Source organism: Dama dama, chromosome 5 (assembly GCF_033118175.1).
Source record: "Dama dama isolate Ldn47 chromosome 5, ASM3311817v1, whole genome shotgun sequence".
In the NCBI taxonomy this organism is placed as follows: domain Eukaryota; kingdom Metazoa; phylum Chordata; class Mammalia; order Artiodactyla; family Cervidae; genus Dama; species Dama dama.
Window position 1 is genome coordinate 95551175 of NC_083685.1, and position 20161 is coordinate 95571335.

Below are 20161 nucleotides of genomic sequence, written 5' to 3' on the forward strand. Positions count from 1 at the left end.
AGAGGTTTCAAAGAGAGGGCTCTTGGAGGATACTCATTACAATCACTATTTGCCACCCTAATCATATCTCCTCCCTCCAAGAAATTCTGATATGTATTGCCTGCTCCCTGTCCCAGTCTGGCAGCCTACTGTCTCTGCCCACCCTGCCCACCCAGCCTGACCCTGACCTGGAGGACAAAAGGGTTACTAAAGATGGACTGAAGTGCCAGATCCACACCAGGAAGCATTTTAATGGACAGTTAGCATCCCTCTTCCATAGATTTGGCTACAAGTCATAGAGCATGAGGTTCTTCATGGTCAATAAGGAGTTAGGAGAACACCTTCCTGAGAAAGGGGGCACCTCAGGCCCATGATGGGCATCCAGGTACCACTGGGTTTGCTAATCCTCTTCCCTGTGCCCCTCTCCAGGCTTCTCTGGGAAGGCAGCAGGCACCCCTGAGTACTGTGAGCATCCGAGCCCAGCCCCACTGCACCGTTGCCTTGTGGCCTCCACCAGGAGCTGCTGGAGGCTGGAGACAGTCACCTGTATCTTGGTGGGATGCCCCCAGCACCTGGCATGGAGTAGATGCCCCATCAGTGTTTGCTGAATTGAACTGAATTGAAAGTCTTAGTATGTCGGTGATGGTTTCAAGTTCAGGCTCCAGGCACAGTTTGCATCGACTATGTTTCCATTGTTCGGCATCTCTGCTTTCATCAGGGCAGCCAAGGGGTGTCCTTCTGGCTCTCAAGCCCTCCCCTTTGCAAAGCCCCTGCTGCCCATTTTACCCCTGGACCACTTAACTTCACTTTCCTGGTCCTTAGTGGTCTGTGCTGACTCTGCCCATACATTCCTCGATTCTGTTCTGGGTCTGTGTTTGTCTGACCTGGATTTTAGCTGTGATCGAAGAGATTTTGTCCTGCTCCAGTTTCTCTTTGAATCCACAGATGTGTGACACGTTTTCCTCCTGTTTAGCACAGTGAATTCACTCTTCTAGGGGAGCAACATGCGCGCGTGTGTGTGTAGAGGAATAATGTTTGCTGTTTAACCACATCCTTTCCACTGCTGTTGGTGGTGCCTCCTGTCTCTCTGGTGGGAAGGTCGTGCTGGAACTGATTTTATGGCTCTCTTTGCAGAACAGACTTGCTTAAAATAATTAGTATATAATCGAGATCATTAAAAATAATTTTCCAAGTGTTTTTAATTCATGCGTTGTGTAAGACTGAGAAAATATCATCTATCCATCTCAAAAATATGAGAATGATGGTGGTTTATCTTTTAGGTGGATGGTAGGGCTGATGGTCATTGGAGACGGTGGTAAACCCCCTCCCAAGATGCCTTCTCATCTTTGCAGCATGTTGGGTGTGTCACATGCACTCCAGCACTTATGGATTCTGTGAACTTGGCTGGTTGGGAAGCTGAACTGCTGCCCAGGCACACAGGGGCAGGTGGGGAGGGGGAGGTTTCTGCAGAGCCATCCAGAGATGCAGTTTCATCTGTCTTCTATACTCAGAGCTGGGTAGTCTCTCAGGACTTTTCTTTAAACTCATGTGAAACCAACTTTTCATTCCCTGTCTGGTTTTAGGGAATAAAAGCTCAGTTCCTATGACTCTCACCCCTGCATTCATTTATTCTTCCTGTGAATATTTATTGAGCACCTGTTATTTGCCAGAGAACTTTCTAAGGGCCAGGGACACACAGCAAGTGAACAGAACTGATCAAAACCCCCTGCTCTCTGGAGATCGACCAAAAAAAAAGGGGTCATGAGAAAACTTTCTGGGGGGGAGGTAATATGCTGTATCTTGGTAAAAGTTTGGGTTATAGAGGTATACGTGTTTGTAAAAACTTGTTGAATGATACCCTTGAAATTTATGCGTGTCACTCTCTGTAAACTTTGCCACCAAAAATACAAAAGGATTGCACACAAATACTGAATTCTGGTTGTTGCTATGCATTCTGAATGTTTAGGGGTGAAGGGTACTAATGTCTGCAATTTACTTTGAAGTGAAACAAAAAATAAGATGGCATGATGGCTGGATAAAGAGAAAGATAGAGTGATGGTTAGACATTTGCTAAAGCAAATGTTGCAAAATGTTAACGGCTGTAAATCTGGGTGGTGGGTATATGAGAGCTTATTGTGCAATTTTTTTCAACTTTCCTTGTCTGAAAATTTCCATACTGAAATGTCAGAAAAATAAAATAGAAATAAGTTAAACATGAAAACCAAAAAGTTTGAAGTCATCTCTGCCCTAGCCAAGTTTGCAGTTGAGTGGAAGGAGAAAAACGGTATCTAGTATTAGATGATGAAGGTGATGAATGCCTTAAAGACAAATAAAGCAGGGGATGGGATGGGGAATACTGGGGTGTGTGGGAGGCACATGTGATTTAAAATAAGGAAGGCCTGAGCTGGTGAGGGAACTGGTTGTGGGGGAACCTGGGAGACCATTTCATGCAGGGGGCATAGCATCTGCAGAGGTCCTTAGACAGGTGTGTGCCATGCTCAAGAAACCAGGAGGCCAGCTGGTCTGCAACAGAGGGAGTGAGGAAGATGAGGCTGGAGAGGCAGTTGGGCCCTACAGGTGCCATGAGAACCTTGGCTTCTATTCTAAGGGAGATGGGGAGGGACTTCCCTGGTGGTCCAGTGGATTGAACTCTACATTCCCCATGCAGGGGCCCAGGTTAGATCCCTGGTCAGGAAACTAGATCCCACATGTCGAAACAAAGAGTTCACATACCACAACTAAAGATACTGCATGCTGCAACTAAGACCCAGTGCAGCCAAATAAATAATTTTTTTTTTTTTAAGAGAGAGACAGGGAGCTGCTGGAGGGCTTTTGAGCACAAGAGTGAAATAGTGAAATAATCAGAGAGAGACTGGGGGATCCAGAGTCACACAGAGTTGGGCGAGGATGAAAGTAACCTCCAGTTATAGTCAAGGCCATAAGTTGGGGCCAAGCCCCAGAAGAGACACAAGAACCAGCCCTGCCTTCCAAATGCTGACTTTGCTGGTCTCTGAGCCTGACCCATGCTTGGCTCCCCGCTGAGTTTTGGAGCGGGCTCTGGTGAAACCTCTATAGGCACAATGTGCCCAGTGATCCTGTCCTAAACCCCCTCTTGGGGCACTGTGGGTGTCCCATCAAAACCTGTCTTCCCAGGGGTGTCGCTGGTGTGCCCACAATAGGTCCTGGGCATTCTCCTGGCCTCCCCACTCAAAGGCTTGGCCAGGGTCTAACATCTAGGTGAGTGGGACTAAAGAGAGGTGCATAGAAAGACTATCATTTTCTGAGGTGACTGACCATCCTGGTTCACCTGGGAGTGTCCTGGTTTTAATCCTGAGAAATTCCCCAGTCCTAGGGAAACCAGGACGGGAGGTCACCCTACCTTCTGCCCACCTCACAGTCCTGTTTCCTGTCAAATTTGTCTTTTCATTGCACTCTGGACAATCGTTGCATCAGCATACTACCTTTGAAATGTTGGTTTAGGATCAGTGACCGCTTCACCTAAAAAAACATCCTCCCATCCAGCTGCCCCTGTGCCCCACTTTCTGGCATGGGGGTGAAGAATCAGAGACACTGGGTTCCCAAGGAGGGGACAAGTTCTGCCACGTGTTCGAGTGTAATGGGCCAGTATATGGGCCAGCCACCAGCTGGTGAGGCTTGTGGGACAGGCTGCCCTTGGCTCTGACCATCCTAATGACCACAAGGCGCCATTGAACCTGGAAGCAGACAGGATGTCTGCAGAGAACAGACTCAGTGAAGCAAAGCTCCCTGACAAAGCACACTGAATTCATAACTCTCATATTTGTGATGGGGCCAAGCACACTGAATTCGTAACTCATATTTGTGATGGGGCCAGACTTCCCTCCTTGAATCAGACCCAGGGTGTTCAGTGAAAAAAAAGAGAGAGAATGATATTGATTGCCTATGTTTTGTAATAACTAAAATCCAATAATATACCTTGTTAATTTAGTGCAGAAGGAAAAAAATTCCCCACTGTAAATACAGGTTACAGGAAACAGAGGAAGAAATTATATCGTAACATGTAAAGATGCTAATTCAACATTTTGTACTATAAATACCATAGCATCACATCAGCCTAGAACATGGAATTGCTTTTCTCTACTTGTTGGACTTATTTCTCTACTTATTGACTCAGCCCTTTCCATCTTCTGATTGGATGGAGACCTTGAATGAAGAAAAGATGCGTGATCAGAAAGAGTTTTTTTTCAATTTCTTATTTAAAGCTGCAGAATAAAAACACAATTTAAATGAAAGGAAAAGCAAACTACAATTATCTGTATTTAGGAGACAGGCAACGAAAGCATCTTTGTCCTTCTGGAAATAGCATTTGAAGAAAAATTAAATCTTTAGTTTGTTGGAACAGGAGGAAATCTGATATGCAGTTCTGATCAATCCCCAAATTATCTTTTAAGTTGCTGACTTTCCGGGTCACCACACAGGGTGTGGAAACCACAGTGGGGGCTACACCAGCTTTTCAGAACCCAGCACTCCTCTCTTAAGGAGACAGAGTGTTTGAAATATGTCTGTGATTGAAAATACTTAAGTGTGAGGCCTCCAGCGTTCTTCCCTTTCAAGGTGACAGTAATTGAAGGATGGCGCCATGCAATTCTGACATTTATAATTCGGCAGCGGAAAAGGTCAGCTTCCTTTTGGGTGCGCACTGGGGCCAGCGGGAGAGGAGCGCTGAGATGTCACATTACACTTTTTTTTTTATATTTTCAGGGATGCTTTGATTAATAACAGCTTCAATCTGCAATATGCAATTATAACCCCCCCTCCACTGTATGAAGTGACAGACTCTGAAGAAATAAAGCTATCATTTCCCCCACAGAAGGGTTTAAATGGAGGCCCAAGAGAACTTGGGAGAAATCATCTCCAGGAGAAAGAAATTCTCTTTCTTCATTGGTGAAGCCTGGTGCAATGTGGGGAGCTGGGAGTGGTCTGAGGCGAGATGAGGTAGGGCCTGGAACACCATGTCAGGAGGTTGGGCTTAATTGGGGGGTTATGGGAAGCCACAGATGAGTCTTAAGCAGGAATATTTATGCGCTGGGTCTTAGCTGTGGCACGTGGTCTTGGCTGTATCATGTGGGATTGTTCATTGCTGTGCATGGATTCTCTAGTCGTGGCTCACGGGCTCACTAGTTTCGGTGTGCAGGCTTAGTTGCCCCAAAGCATGTGGGATCCTCGTTCCCCGACCAGGGATTGAACCCAAGTCCTCTACATTACATGGTGGATTCTGAACCACGGGACCACCAGGGAAGTCCCCATCAGGTCTTTTTTAGGAGATTCTGACCAGTGGTGTCTGCTTAGATTTTCATGGAGAGCAATCTCTGACCAGATCAAAGCTTAGTCCATGGCCAGGTCTGTGTTGGTTACAGGTTTTCTTTTCAGTTTCAAATTCCCAGGAGGGGAGAGTGAATTTGATTAGCTCAGCTTGGGTCAGGTGCTCAGCTCTCCATCAGTCGACCATCTCTGCTCAAGGGGACCCCACTACCATGTACTGGGGTAATTCCCAGAGAAGCAGGCACTGTTATGAACCAGGGAGCCACCCCATGTGTGTATATTTTCAGAAGCAGTATAATATCCTTCCTGGCGTGATTCCTCAAATCTTCCCTCTCATCCTCTCATCCCTCCCCATGGAGATCGATGCCTAGGCTGGTAGACCAGTTGCTTTCTCTAGGGAATGTGGATCCAATGGGAGGCAGGGGTGTTTTTCTTTCTAGTTGGGTTATTCATATAAAGAGTGTTGGTCTTATTAACAAGCATGCAGACATTCCCACAGGCCCCAAGCCTTTAGATCTGGGACCATTCTTTGGGAGACATCATGGGTCTCAGAGTTGCTGCCATCAACCATGGTCCACATCAAGGGATTCCGTGTGTGGACTGTGTGGTTGGACCAGAGTGGTCAGCCTGTGGGTTGGTTATGGCCACTGAGGTATTCTAGCAACAGGAATAATAGAGGCTGTCTGGGGCTTCCCAGGTGGTCTGGTGGTTAAGAATCTGCTTGCCACTGCAGAGAGGATCCATCGCTGGTCCAGGGAGATGCCATGCGGCACATGGCAACTAGCCTGGGTGCCACAGCTACTGAGCCAGCACTCTAGAGCCTGAGAACCGCAACTTCTGAGCCCATCATCACAACTACTGAAGTCTGTGCATGTAGAGTCTGTGCTCCACGACAGGAGAAGCCACCGCAATGAGAAACCCGAGCACTACAACTAGAAAGTGGCCCCTGCTCTCACAACTGGAGAAAGCCTGCACACGACAACAAAGACAAAGACCCAGCACAGCCAAAAATAAATAAACAAATCTTAAAAAAAAAAACAGTGACTGTCTAGATCAATCATATCTTTTCTCTGAGAAATTTAAGGTCAAGATGCAAAGGGACTCATTGCTTGGTAGCAGGAGCAGAAGCAGAGACCGAGTGAATGGTGAAGCCTCAGAGCTGTCATCCTCCAATTTCTGCAGCTGAAGGTTGATGGGGAACTTGATTCCTTAATGGCTTTCCAGTTCTCAAAGAGCTTTTCAGGCCTTAGGGATGCAGCCAGGCGTGATGCCCATTATCCTGAGAAGCCTGGCCACAAGTCAGAGACACTTGTCTACCTCATGGCTACACATGCTCTTCATTGAGTCCTCATTTCTCAAGGTGACTGGAGTCTCTGCTCTTTGCATCCCAGAGAAGGAAGCTGGGTCAAATGGTGAACCAAGCACCTGTACATCTTTCTGCTCCAAGTTCCTGCATGTCATTGGAATAAACAGTTCATAATAGTACTGGACAACAAGAAGCATGCACTTGGCAGACCAGATGTTATTTTTAAAAAATCTTTAGAAGATGGAAGGCAAATGGGCAAGAATTAACAGCAAGCACTGCTGCTCGAACAGAAAAGTGGTAGTGTGGAATCTAGGGGTGTGTCAAACTCAGAGAGGGCCGGGGGTGGGGGGCCAGGAGAGAGCTGAGGGCAGGGCAACCATCAGTGTAAATATTGGGTGTGGAGTGGGCAGGTGGTGTGGCCCCTTCTTTATTTATTTATTTTTGGCTATGCTAGGTCTTTATTGCTTTGCATGGGCTTTCTCTAGCTGCAGTGAGCATGGGCTACTCTTCATTGCCATGCATGGGCTTCTCATTGCAGTGGTTTCTCTTGTTGTAGAGCACAGGCTCTAGGCAGGAGGCCTTGAGTAATTGCAGCACATGGGCCCAGTAGTTGCAGCTCCCAGGCTCTAGATTACAAGCTCAGTAGTTGTGGTGCATGGGCTTAGTTGATCTGAAGCATGTGGAATCTTTCTGGACCAGGGATTGAACCCATGTACACCTCACTGGGAGGCGGATTCTAATCCATGATAACCAGGGAAGTCTGTGGCCCATCTTGATCACCAGTCTCCAGGTGGAGAGTGATGCTAAGGTTGTTTGGACTTGGGAGGTGATGCCTCCATAGATGAGCTCAGTCTCAGAAGGGGCACAACAGAAAGGGGGTTCACTGAGGCCAGCAATCAAGCTGAGGAAATCTCCCCAAACATGGTGCCCAGGACAAAGAATCAGACATTGAGGTTGATTTCAGACCCCAATACCTGACAAACAAGAGCTGGCAAAGAGAATTAAATGGAAGAACTTCTAAAAGAGGTAATAGTAAAATAATTTCCAAGGCTGGAGAAAGTTTTGTGTGTGTGTGTGGTGGTGGTGGTGTGGGGCTCAGTTTCCTCTTCTGTAAAATGGGTATAACAATACTTTCTAGGACAGTGACGTGGAAAGTATTACCAGGTCAGCCACATGTTAAACCTCCATGACAGCTATTAACACTAAAATTGTTCTTATCATTATTGAAAGATATTGAAGGACCAAGCTGTTGAATGAAGGAGGCTTGAAACTCTAGATAATCATAGAAAATTTTCTTAACACCAAGGATAAAAGAGGAATATCACAAACCCTTTCAGAAAGAACAAAAGATCAGGAGAGAAACCGAGCCTCTGTGAAATAACAAGGATGGACCACCTGAATAGAAGAATACATGGAGTCGCGTATTCCAAGTCCCAGGGGAAAATAAAGGCAGAATGACATACCTTGCATAAAATCCTAAGAAGGTAAAGCTATTTTCACTTAGGCAAGGATCTAGAAAGAGTGCCTTTCATAATCCATCTGAAAACATTAATAGAGAATGAAAGGTGAGGTGAAGATGATGTTCGGATGAAAGATGTAATGGTGGGTAGAAAGTTAGTGAGATTTAGAGTGGAAGATAAATAATCTTCGATTGTTAAAAACAAGGGCAATCTAGCACTAGAATCCCAGAGGGTATAAATGTGGGAAGAGAAGAGAGAAGGGTAGGGGAAGGGAGGGGAGGGTAGAAGGATAAGGAGGGGTAGGGAGGGGGTAGAAGCAAGCAAGAATACTCAGTTTTTTTTCTGTTCAAGGGGAAGGTGTAAGAGACATTCCTTCTGTACATTGATAGATAGTATGTTTAAATATGGACGAGCAGGAGAAAATGTTAGAAAGGGAAATAATGCACATTAGGCAGGGACAGTGTGGTGCAGATACTTGGTTCCTTTGATAACAGGTAGGAGGTGGGGTGTGGGTGAAGGAAGGAAAAAGCAGAGTAAATAGAAAACACAAGATAAAATGACCAGCATCAGAACTTCCGTTGTGGTTCAGCGGTTAAGAATCTGTCCTGCAGTTCAGGGGATGTGAGTTCGATCCCTGGTCAGGGAACTAAGATCCCACATGCTGCAGCGCAACTAAGCCTGAGAGCTGCAACTAGAAAACCTCAAGCACCGCAGTGAAGACACAGCACAGACAAAAAAGAAAAAGAAAAGAAAATGTGTGAGTGACGCAGATATACCCACTGAGAGAAATATCAGGTTGGGTTCCAAACTTTAGCTCTATGCTATTTCCAAGAGGCACATGCAGAACAAAAATGACACAGGGATGTGGAAAATAAAGAGATATGAAGAGCTACACTGGGAAAATCCTAACAACAACAAAAAGCAGATGTTTCTATGTTGACATTAGATAACGTATAATTCAAGATAAAAAGTACTAAAAGGATAAAGTGGGGTGGCTGGTATTGAATTAGAAGGTCCAATCAACTGAAGAAGATATAGCAGTCATGAACCTTCTGTTACCTAAGACCATGACTTCAAAATACAGTAAACAAAAACTGATGGGTGAAAATGCAGGACAAAGCTGATGCATCTATAATCAGCAAGGAGCTCTTTATCTCTGAAATCAACAGATCAAGGTGATAAAAATAAGTGTATAGATTTTATTAACATGGTTATTAGCTGATCATATATATATTTGTACACGGATATGTGCATACATATGAAGTGCTAGTCAGTGAATAGATATTATTTTCAAGCACATACGAAACATTAAATATTCACAAAAACTGACATGTATGAGGCTACAAATTCCAAATTACAAAAGATTAGAGAGCTTAGTAGAAGTCATGGCAGAGAAGGACCCCTAATAAATATTAGCTACTATTCTTTCGCTGCAGTAATTGTTTTTATTGATGCCATGTGCGGTTTTAATAGAAAAAGTACCAAATTTAGAAGAAGAAAATTTGAGTTCTATTCCTAATTATATCACTTACTCTGCCTATCATCTGGGGCAAGGAACAATTAGGAAATGTGTCAATTAGAGTCTTATTATATTTCAGCTGTCATAGTCAATAATTTGTTTCTTTCATTTAAAAGTTCTGCTTGGATTATTTATGATTCTTGGTGCTACTAAAAAATTAAGGGTGTTTGGGTCTCCTTTATCTTATTACCAGTCACAACAGGGACCTAGGCTTCACTAAGAGTGTCTTGGTACCTTTTTATTGTTCAGTTGCTAAGTCATGTCTGACTCTTTGCGACTCCATGACTACAGCATGCCAGGTTTCCCCATCCTTCCTTTGCTATCTTCTGGAGCTTGCTCAGACTCATGTCCATTGAGTCAGTGATGCCATCCCACCATCTCATCCTCTGTCGCCCCCTTCTCCTCCTGCCCTCAAACTTTCCCAGCTTCAGGGTCTTTTCCAATGAGTTGGCTTTTTGTATCAAGTGGCCAAAGTATTGGAACTTCAGCTTCAGCATCAGTCCTTCCAATGAATATTTAGGGTTGATTTCCCTTAGGATTGACTGGTTGGATCTCTTTGCTGTCCAAAGGACTCAAGAGTCTTCTCCCGTACCACAGTTCAAAAGCATGAATTCTTCAGTGTGCAGCTTTCTTTATGGTGCCTTAAACCAGAAGATAAGTGGTCTCCCTAGCAGAAGGAAAGAGGAATACCAGTTTGTGAGCCTGACAATATTGCTGTTTGCCATGGAATTTAGAAGTACAATTCAACCCGTTTTAGGGAGGTCTTAAAAAAAAAAACCCAAACCAATGAAAACATATGCAAAACTAGAGAGAATGATAGAACACACCCCTAGGTACATATCATTACCTTCAATGGTAGTCAATGCATGGGCAGTATCTCATAAGATGGATCATTAAGTGTAACCTGAATGCAGTCAGTGTGGGATCTCAGGAGGCTTAATAATTCCTAGGATCCAGGGGGCCCTGGTTTCAGAAGCAAACCCCAGCCTCAATGCTGAGAAGTGCATGTGAAACTGACTTCTCTGCAGAGCAAATGGTTACCAGGACAGGTGGCATGTCTCTGAGAACCAAGGGGTCCACCCTTGATGAAAGAAACTGTTAAGAAGTCCCGTTTAGTGAGCTGTTATCTTGAACTAGACACATGGTTGAGTACTTAACATCCTGACATACTCTGTTATTTGTTCTTATAAATTCTTATGTCTATAACCCGTTACGTTTTATTCTTCACAAAAACCCTAAAAGGTAGGCGCTTTTATGATTTACAGACTAGGAAAGGAACCTCCATAATTTGAAAGTCAAAGAGCTGGTAAGTGGCTGAGCCTAGACTTGGACCTGGGTCTGACCGCAAACATTGATGCTTTCCATCAATGATGAAAGGATGAGGAAGAGCCTCATCCTTTAGGAGATCTAAGGCAAGCTGGAAGGAAAGTACAGAGGAGGCTCTAAAAGCATAGGTGGCATCATCCACAGATAAGTTTGAGAAGGTCATAAGTTAGCCCATGATCTGTAAGGAGAACCACCTGGAAGCTTGGCACATGCTTGGCATAGACCATCCGAGCCTGTCTCTGATACTGGGGCTCTTGTTGGGATCCCTGTTGATATGGCATCTTCTCTGGGTCACAAGGCAGGCTCTTTCTTCTGTCTTGCCATTTAATGTGACTCTTTTGTTACTTACCACATGTCCCCACTTTCTTTAGCTTTGAAGTCTCAAACTGGACCCAATATTTCAATGAAAGACTCATTTAAGTTACACTGTGGGAGGATTGAGGATTAATACCATGTTTATCGACTGAATTAATTATCGAGTGAGTTCCGGGGTCCATACATAATGATTTCAACATTGTCCTTATTAATGGGTTTTCTCCCTACGAATTGCAACTGCTATTCAAATTGGTTACCCCGTAGCAGCTACTGGAATTTCAGTGAAGGGCTCATTATTTTTACATATTTCATGCTTCATTTTCTGCCGAAAATGATCCATATTAGCTAATTGTGGTTGTGTTGTTCAGGTCACGGCTGCACGGTATGAACTCTGTATGGGAGTGATGAATCGCCCTTCCTTTGGGCTCAGAGAATGTGCCTCTCGGCTATGGGGTGGAGGTGGTGGGAAGTTGAGAAGCAGCTTCCGAAGGCCAAATTAATGGGAAGTGAAGTTGTTTTTCATTGAGTGATAAGTGGGAAAGAAACCCTTACTCCAGCACAGATCCAGTGGGAACTTGGAGATGTGGTTCAGAAAGACGGACAGCCTTGCTCCCTTTTTCTCCCCAGTGATGGACACCTTTACCCTCTCTGGCATGTGTCCCTTCATGATCTCATTCCATCCCCACAGTACTCTCTGGGGCCTGGCAGAGCTCTTCATCCTCCTTTCACGCTTGAGTAATCTGGGGATCTGTGAAGGAAAATGCCTTGTTCATGGGCACATAGAAACAGTGACTTCCCTGGTGGTGCAGTGTTTAAAACTCTGTGCTTCCACTGCAGGACGTGTGGGTTTGATCCCTGGTTGGGGAACTAATATCCCATATGCCCTGGGGCCACAAAAAGAAAGAAAGAAAGAAAAAAGAGAGAAAACTTGACAATGTCAAGTCTAAGATACCTACTTCGGAGCTCCATAGAGCTGATGTCTTCAGGTAGTACAACATAGCACTTCTTAGTGGATTGATGTCCCAAACACATAGATAATTTTTTGACTGCTCAACATTGCTTTAGGGCTTCCCTAGTAGCTCAGCTGGTAAAGAATTTGCCTGCAATGCAGAGGACCCCGGTTTGATTCCTGGGTTGGGAAGATCCCCTGGAGAAGGGAACAGCTACCCACTCCCATAAATGCTTTGGGCGACCTTATGGTTTGACTGACCCCATTACCCGAGATCCAAGACTGAGCATGTGACCCAAGCTGGCCAATCAGAGTGTTTCAGGTCCTGTACCTCAATGATTGGGTCTGACATGACCATGTGAACTAAGCTGGGCAAATGAAATCCTTCTCTGGGATTTTTGCTGAAGCTCCTGGAAAAAAGATTCTCCCTTTTGTAGTGAAACAGCAGATAATGCCACTCTGGTGTAGCATATCACAAGAACAATGTCTTCAAGCAACTTCAAAAAATTAATCTAATAAATTACTTCCTCTTGGAGAGACAAACTAAAAATTCTCTAATAAGTGATAATAATTCTCTAATAAGGGTGTTAATTTCTCTTCCTTTGTGGTGCTGTTAGGTTCTGTGACAGCTACAACATAAATTTATTTAATCTCACACTCTCAGTGGGAAATAATGAGGGGAAAAGTGGTTTTGACAAATAATTATGAATGAACTGATCAGAATACACAGAAGCTGTTACTGTAAATTGAGGAGTATGTGAAGGGTAAATAGGGAACTCTGAAGGCTCTTCTGAGGGTCTCCTGTCTGTGGAAGGCTCAGTCTGTCTGGTCTACTGTGACATTCACACTCATGAGCTCTCCCCACTGTGGTCACTTCAGACTTGACATTTCTTGTTACTCTGGTGAGTCTTCTGACTCTGCCATGGGCTGGGAGCTGGGCCTGGGGCTAGGGCAAGGGTGTGATGTACGTGCACTTGGGTTCATAGCAGAGACACTAGAGAATATTTGGGAGACCTTGGGGCTGGAGTCAGAGCTTAGGATTTAGTCTGGACCAAAGATCAGCTTGTTTGGGACATCAGTCATAGCCCAGACAAAATGCATATGGCTGGAGGGTATAGACTTCAGGCAAAGAATGTGTTAGCATACATTGGTGGGGGTCAAGGAAGGGAAGACAGCCTTATTTGGGGAAAGACCAGTACAGGACTGCCAGCTTGATGGAGCAGGAAAAACCTGCACTGTGTTTGATATAAGGTCTGTCCTCAAGTCTGTGATCCTCCCAAGTTTAAGATATTAGAGTTCTCCTCCTTTGTGAGCCTCAGACATTCCTCAACATGGTCTTCCTCTTCCAGGGTGGGGAAGACAAAACTGATATTGAACTCATCACCTGTCTCGAACCACATTGCCTTACCTTCGACTATATCACCTTTCTCTTGTATCACCACGATCTTGAAAGACAGGAGATGTGCTGAGCTTCATTCATTCTTTCGCCTAGCTAAGCCTGTCTCTGATTGCAGGTGTGCATGTGTGAGTATACACATATATGAATGTATGAGGCAGGTCTGTCATGCCCCTGTTGTTTGCTTTTCCTGAAGATCCTGTGGGCTCTTTCATTATCCCAAGTGGTCACAGGGTCCATAATGCTGAGTGTCCGCTAGCGTCCATTCTCTCCTTCCAAGCAGTAGCTGGGCACACAGCCACCAAGCTAGAAACTACATTTCCCAGACTGTCTTGTGGCTGGGGATGCCAAGTGACCCATGTGACAAATTTGGGCCAATCAGAGGTGAGTGGAAGGGTACACCATCTAGGTCATGCCTTAAAGGTAGAGCCAGGTGACCTAGATTCTCTTTTGTCAAATGACAAACCGTGGCAGCAGACACCTTGGATATAGAGATGGGAGCCCCTTGTCGAGGACGCTGGCACTGAACACCCTAAGTCCCTGAATGACCTTGGAGGGAGGAGCTGTTTATTCTCTCTAGACTCCCACTTGCCTTTGTGAGACAAATAAGTTATTTAAGACACCGCATTGCTGAATATCTTTGTTATGGTGGCAAGTCTGTACCCTAGCGAGTACCCCATGCTTCCACCGTTAATGTATGGTGAAGCCAGCAGCATCCCTTCCCCCAAAGAATCTTCAGAGCTGTCCTCTCATCTGATCTGAACAGTGGCCCCCGTGAGTCAGGGAGGGCACCTGATCGGCGTCACCTTTTGCAGATGGGGAGACTGAGGTCCAGAGAGGGCTGGATTTTATCTAAAGTCGCAGGCACCGAGTGGAGACAAGAACCCAGGTCCCTGGGCTCCCAGTGTAGTGCCTGTTCAATACTCCAGACGATTGCCTGGAACACTCCAAATCAAGACCATAATGTTGTTATTAAAATATTTACTTGCATGAAAAATTTCTATTACCTGAAACTCATGTATTATAGATGGAATCAGTAGCTTAGAAGGAAATAAACAAGAAGAATCACTTTAATAACAAAAGCTATGCAGATAAATTCCTCATTTCAGCAAGCTCTTGGCAGGCCCAAATAAATATATCATTTTTATCAGGCAAGCGCTCTAGAAACAGCGTCTTCAGGAAATATGTCAAAATAATCTCTCTGACTGCGCTCCTTTCTGGAGGAAAGAAATAGGATGGTGGCAGCAAAAAGAACGATTAAAAGGAGTTTCCTTACTACAGCACGAAGTGTCGTAAAGAAGGGTAATGAGAAGGCTGGACAAGCTGATCTCCAAATTTCTTTCCAGCCTCACTAGGGCATAGCAGGAGAGTGAGACTGCAAGTCAGAGGTCAAGATTGCACTTTCTCATTTTGTGACTGGGTGACATTAGGCTAGTGGCTTGCCCTCTCTGAGCCTCCACTGGTCTACCTCATGGAGCTGTTTACATATGGACATTTCTTATCAAGTGTAGAGTGCTATTTACAAATAATAATATTTGTAAATATTTTCATTATGTTAGTTAAGTCATAGATAGGAGGTGTAAGGGAAGAGAATTCTGGAGAATGAGGGTCTAATGAGGGCTGGAGAGTGTGTATATCCGTGTGTGTGTGTGTGTGTGTGCACCCTTGCACACTCCTATCTGTGTCCCCTCCTGTGGAAGCATCACTATGCACCCAGACCTCACTAGTTGAACCCAGAGCCATCTCAACCTCTTGCTCTTCATCTCTTTTCGTGAACAGTCAGTTCCCATGGAGCCCTGGAATATCTCTGTCCCTCATTCCTTTTCCCTGCGCCAGCCCCTGCTCTCCACCCTCACTGTCACTGCCTTAGACAGGACACCCCCGCCACTGATCGCTGCCTCAGTTTCTGTGTAGAACGCCCTGCCCTGGTCTTTCTCCACACTTGTGAATGGTCTGAAATACCCACAGCACAAATTATGTCGCTCCTCTGCTCTAAAACCTCCCATTGCCTACAGGATAACGTCCAGATTCTTCACCCTGATACTTCAGTTCCATTATACCTGTCCTGCCCCAACACTGCCCAGCACTGGCAAACGACTCAGCAGTCCCCCACGTGCCCTGTCTTTAAAGCTTCCACATCTGCTCATGGTCTGCTCTGTCTGCAACTTTCTCTTTTTCTGGGATAGCAGCTCTTCTTTTAAGGAGCAGCTCGAGTGTCTCCTCTGTATGAGCCCTTCTGGACCACCATGGACAGAGGCATAGGCTCTCTAGCCTGTATTCTTCTCATGGATTCCAGTGCACACTCAGTGGTTCAGACACACCCTCTGGGGTGTAGTTATCCAGCTGTTCATCCCAGAGTCTGAGACAGGAAGGGGAAGAGGGAGCAGAGAGCCTTCTGTTCTACTCTTAAGGTGTAGCAGCCCTGCCAGCTAGTGAACTGTGGGGCTCTGATCAGCCAGGCCAACATCTGCATGCTTGGGAAGGACTAGGAAGTGGGCATGCAGTGGCATGAATTTGGGGGAAGAAGTGAAAATGTCCCTCCTTTTTCACAGTAGCCTAATATTATTTGGTGACTTGGCAACTGAATAACAACAACAAATGTTTAGTCACGAAGTCGTGTCTAACTCTTTTACGGCCCTATGTACTGTAGCCTGCCAGGCTCCTCTGTCCATGGGTTTTGACCAGCGAGAATACTGGAGTGGGTTGCCATGCCCTCCTCCAGGGGAACTTCCCAACCCAGGGATAGAACCCAGGTCTCCTGCATTGCAAGCAGATTCTTTACAGTCTGAGCCAGCAGGGAAGACCAGCTCATCCCCATAGTAATCCCCATTCCTCACCAAACCATTAGACTCTTTATCAGGAAAGGAAGGAAAGTAAGATTTTCTTTTGGAATCTCATGTAGTGCTCTTGTGTTCTGATAGGCTCCCAACATTTTTAGAAATAAAACATCTGACTGTTAATAGTGAATCTATCCTTATGTGTCCCCACAAGCATTCCTCCCACATGAAGGCAAGACAACTTCCAAATATGCGTGTAAGTCTTTGCCACAAAGATTAACAATGAAAGATCTAAGTTCTGCTCATATTAATGTTCCTGACCCCAATAGGAGGCTGTAAATATGCAAAATGTCCTCAGGTGGCTCCATCTCCAAGTAGGAAGATGCCCAAGGTCTGAGGTCAGAGATTCAAAACCACTTCTCTGGACTTGGATGCTTTGTTCTCTGCGTACCATCTTCTTGTGTCTGTGTGTGTGTGTGATGCATATGCATGCATGTGTGTGCACATGACAGAATGCATACATGTGCCTGTGTCAGTGCATATGTGTGTGTACACAGACACTTGCCCTGTGTGCACACATGTGTGATCGTGTGTGTGACAACCTTGTAGATATAGGAGTACATCATTAGTCACTTTCAGCCAAGGGCCTGCAGGATCCCAGAGAGGGGCTGAATTCCTGTGAAAATGCCCAGGTACCTCGAAAACGCACCTGTCAAAAGCAGAAGGAATTTCCAGTCATTCTTCTCAACTCATGCACTTGACCGAGGAGGGACTTGGAAACTGTCATCAGTTTTTCTATTAGATGTGCCCGACAAAATTGTCCAACTAACACAGTGATCGTACCATGCATAATACACCAGTAATTAATCCTGTAAACTTACTTTCTGAACAACTCTCATCTATATTTTACGATTAATTAGGAGACCCACAAGGGATTGACTCTGAAGAAGATAATTATGCCTCTTCCCAGGGTTAGAGGGAGCTTTGCTAGTCAAGAAGCATCTTATTTTCCCTGGGAAATTAAACCAGGGCTCCATTATCTGATCGCTTCTAAATGAATAAAGGACTGGGTTTTGACATCGTGGTCTCATTTCGGCAAGAAAGAGACAAACTGACAAGCTGTTTTGTCACATGCTTGTTTGAGCAGAACATTTTGAGAAATGTCTCTGGGTCTGTTTGGGAAGGGGAGCTGCTGGGCAGGAAAAATGTCCAAGATGACCAAAAGTGACGGGGCTATTTGCCAAGTAATCACCCCACACTGGAGCCCAGGGAAACAGGAAATGTGTTTCTATTTTCTGCTCTTGAGCCAGAGGGGGCTTGTTCAGGGTGGGGAAGCAGAGTGCATTTGGTGAAAAATTATGACAATTCTATATGGCTATAGATGTTCGTGTCCACAGCGATATGAAAGCAACTGGTTCTGCCTAATAAAATTTGCTAATCAGTAGTGGGCTTCTATTGGATGACTTTCCAACTCCCACATCTCTCATATTCCCTAGAAGCTGTCCTTCTGACTCAGTGATTCCTGGCAGCCTTTGCTAACCCCTGGACAGAGTTGATTGGTGAAGAAGGCACAATTGATCTGACCAATCAGATTCTCTCTACCAGAAACTGGTACTGGTGAAACAAGGTATTCAGAAATTAGGAGCCCTTGGACTTGAACGGAACTTAGTGAGGACAGTCCAGTGATGGGCTCCTCCTTTTTGGAATAAAAAGAGGAAAAGGAAAAACCTGAAGCCAGGCTTTGTAGCCAGACATTTCTGGGTTTGAATCCTGGCCCTGACTCCTGGATCTGATCCCAATCTCGTGACCTTGAGTGTGTGACTTAACCGCTCTGATTTCAATTTCCTTGTCTGGAAAATGGAAAATTGGTAGAGAGAAGAAAAAATTGCTATTTCAGCAACTGTCATAGAATCACTCTTGCTGGTTGTGAAATTTGTCTCTAGGAAAAGTAGATGTTAATGAAGTCATAGGATTTGAAAACATAGGCTTGAGGATATGACTGGACATTCACAGACCAAGAGAAGGAGAATTGCTTTGTCTTGCTTCATGAGCTAAGAATAGTAGTGTTTCTAGAAGGCCTGGGCTTAGGGGAGAGGTTGCTCCTCATGGGAGCAAGGAGAGGCGCTACAGAAGATGGGGCAAGCTGGGGTCTCTGCAGAGCTTTTTCTGGTTTCTTTCTCTAAAGCTGCTCTCACAGAACTCAGAACCCAGATTCAAGAGGCCAGCAGCTCTCATAATATTTGCACATCCTTTTCTCTCAAAAGCACAGGCAGGGGGACTCTAGGTTGGGCTTTTGCCAGAAAAACAGAAGCCTGGAGTGTGAGCACCACAGTCCTTTGGCAAGCTTCCAGCCCTTAGACGGGCCAAGTCTAGCCCCTTTAGTGGAACTTCAGCCAAGAGGCGAGTCCCTTTGGTGGATGGACCACCAAATCTTTCTGGTAAAAGGACATTCCAGTTTTTTTCAGGAGTCTTCCCTCTTGGGGAAGTGAACTTATTCTTTAGTTCATAACTCAAGGGGTCTCAAGTCTCCTCAGCAGCAGACAAGTTTAGGGTCAGTTGCCTCTGTCTTTTCCACTTCCATCCCCCACCACATCACCTCCTTAATTTTTTCCCAAATTCTCAAGGATAGAATAAAAGCCCTCAAATTCGTCTCCCTCCCCATATTTCCAGCCCCAGCCTTGACTGAATGCTTTCTAGGCATACTGCACAGCAGTCATCTGAGGACTGTCTCCTGGATCTCTTCCTGTTTCATGATTTATTCTTTCATTTATCCCGAGCACATCCTCAAATAACTTCCTAAGAAAGGATACATGGGAGGTAAATCTTCTGAGTCCTTGAATATCTTAAGAGGCCTTTATACTCTTCTGGCATCTGATAGATACTTTAGCTGAGTGCAGAACTTTAGGATAAAAATCATTTCCCTTCAGCACCTTGATGGCATTTCCCCCCATTGTCTTCTGGCATTTGATGATGCTGATAAAAAGTTTTTGATGCCAGGTTGATTTTGTTCTTTTGTGAGTGAAATTTTGTCTCTCTCTCTTTTTCTGGAACAAAGGTCAGCATTTTTTTTTTTTTTTAATTCTGTTAAGGGCCAGATAGTAGACTTTATGGGCCATATGGTTTCTGCTGCCACTGAAGAACAGTTCTACTGTTGTACTATGAAAGTAGCCAAAGACAATAGGCAAATGACTGGGCGTGGCTATGTTCCAATAAAACTTTATTTACAAAAACAAATGGCAGGCCACATTTGGTACCTGAACTGTAGCTTGCTGACTTCTGCTTTAGAAGAGCATGCTTTTCATCCTTGACATTTTGAAATTTCCTAATGAGCTATCTATAGATTGTTCTTTTTTTCATTGATTATGCTTGACCACCTGGTAAACAGTTCTGATACTCATGTTCTTCAAATCTGATAAATTTTCTTGCTTTATTAAAAAAATATTTTTCTCTCTCCATTTTCTAAGAGTTCTGTTAATTATCCAATATCCATTGGACCTACTAGATTTCTTTAGTATGCTCTTGTTTTTTTCTCTCTCTCTTTTTTTTTTTTTGTTATTGTATATTTTGAGCTATTGGATTTGACTTTTAAGAACAATCCTTTTATATATTTAAAAGATACTTTTGGCAATATATATATATATTTTTTACATTTCAGTGGGTTTTGTCATACATTGATATGACTCAGCCATAGATTGGCAATATATTTTTAATTTCAAAGTGTTCCTTATTGTTCTCTGGTTTTTCAAATTTTGAAGAAGCATTTTATTTTATAAAAGATGCAATATCTTCTGGATTCTCCTCAAATGTACTAGAGTTTTGTTTTTTAATTTATC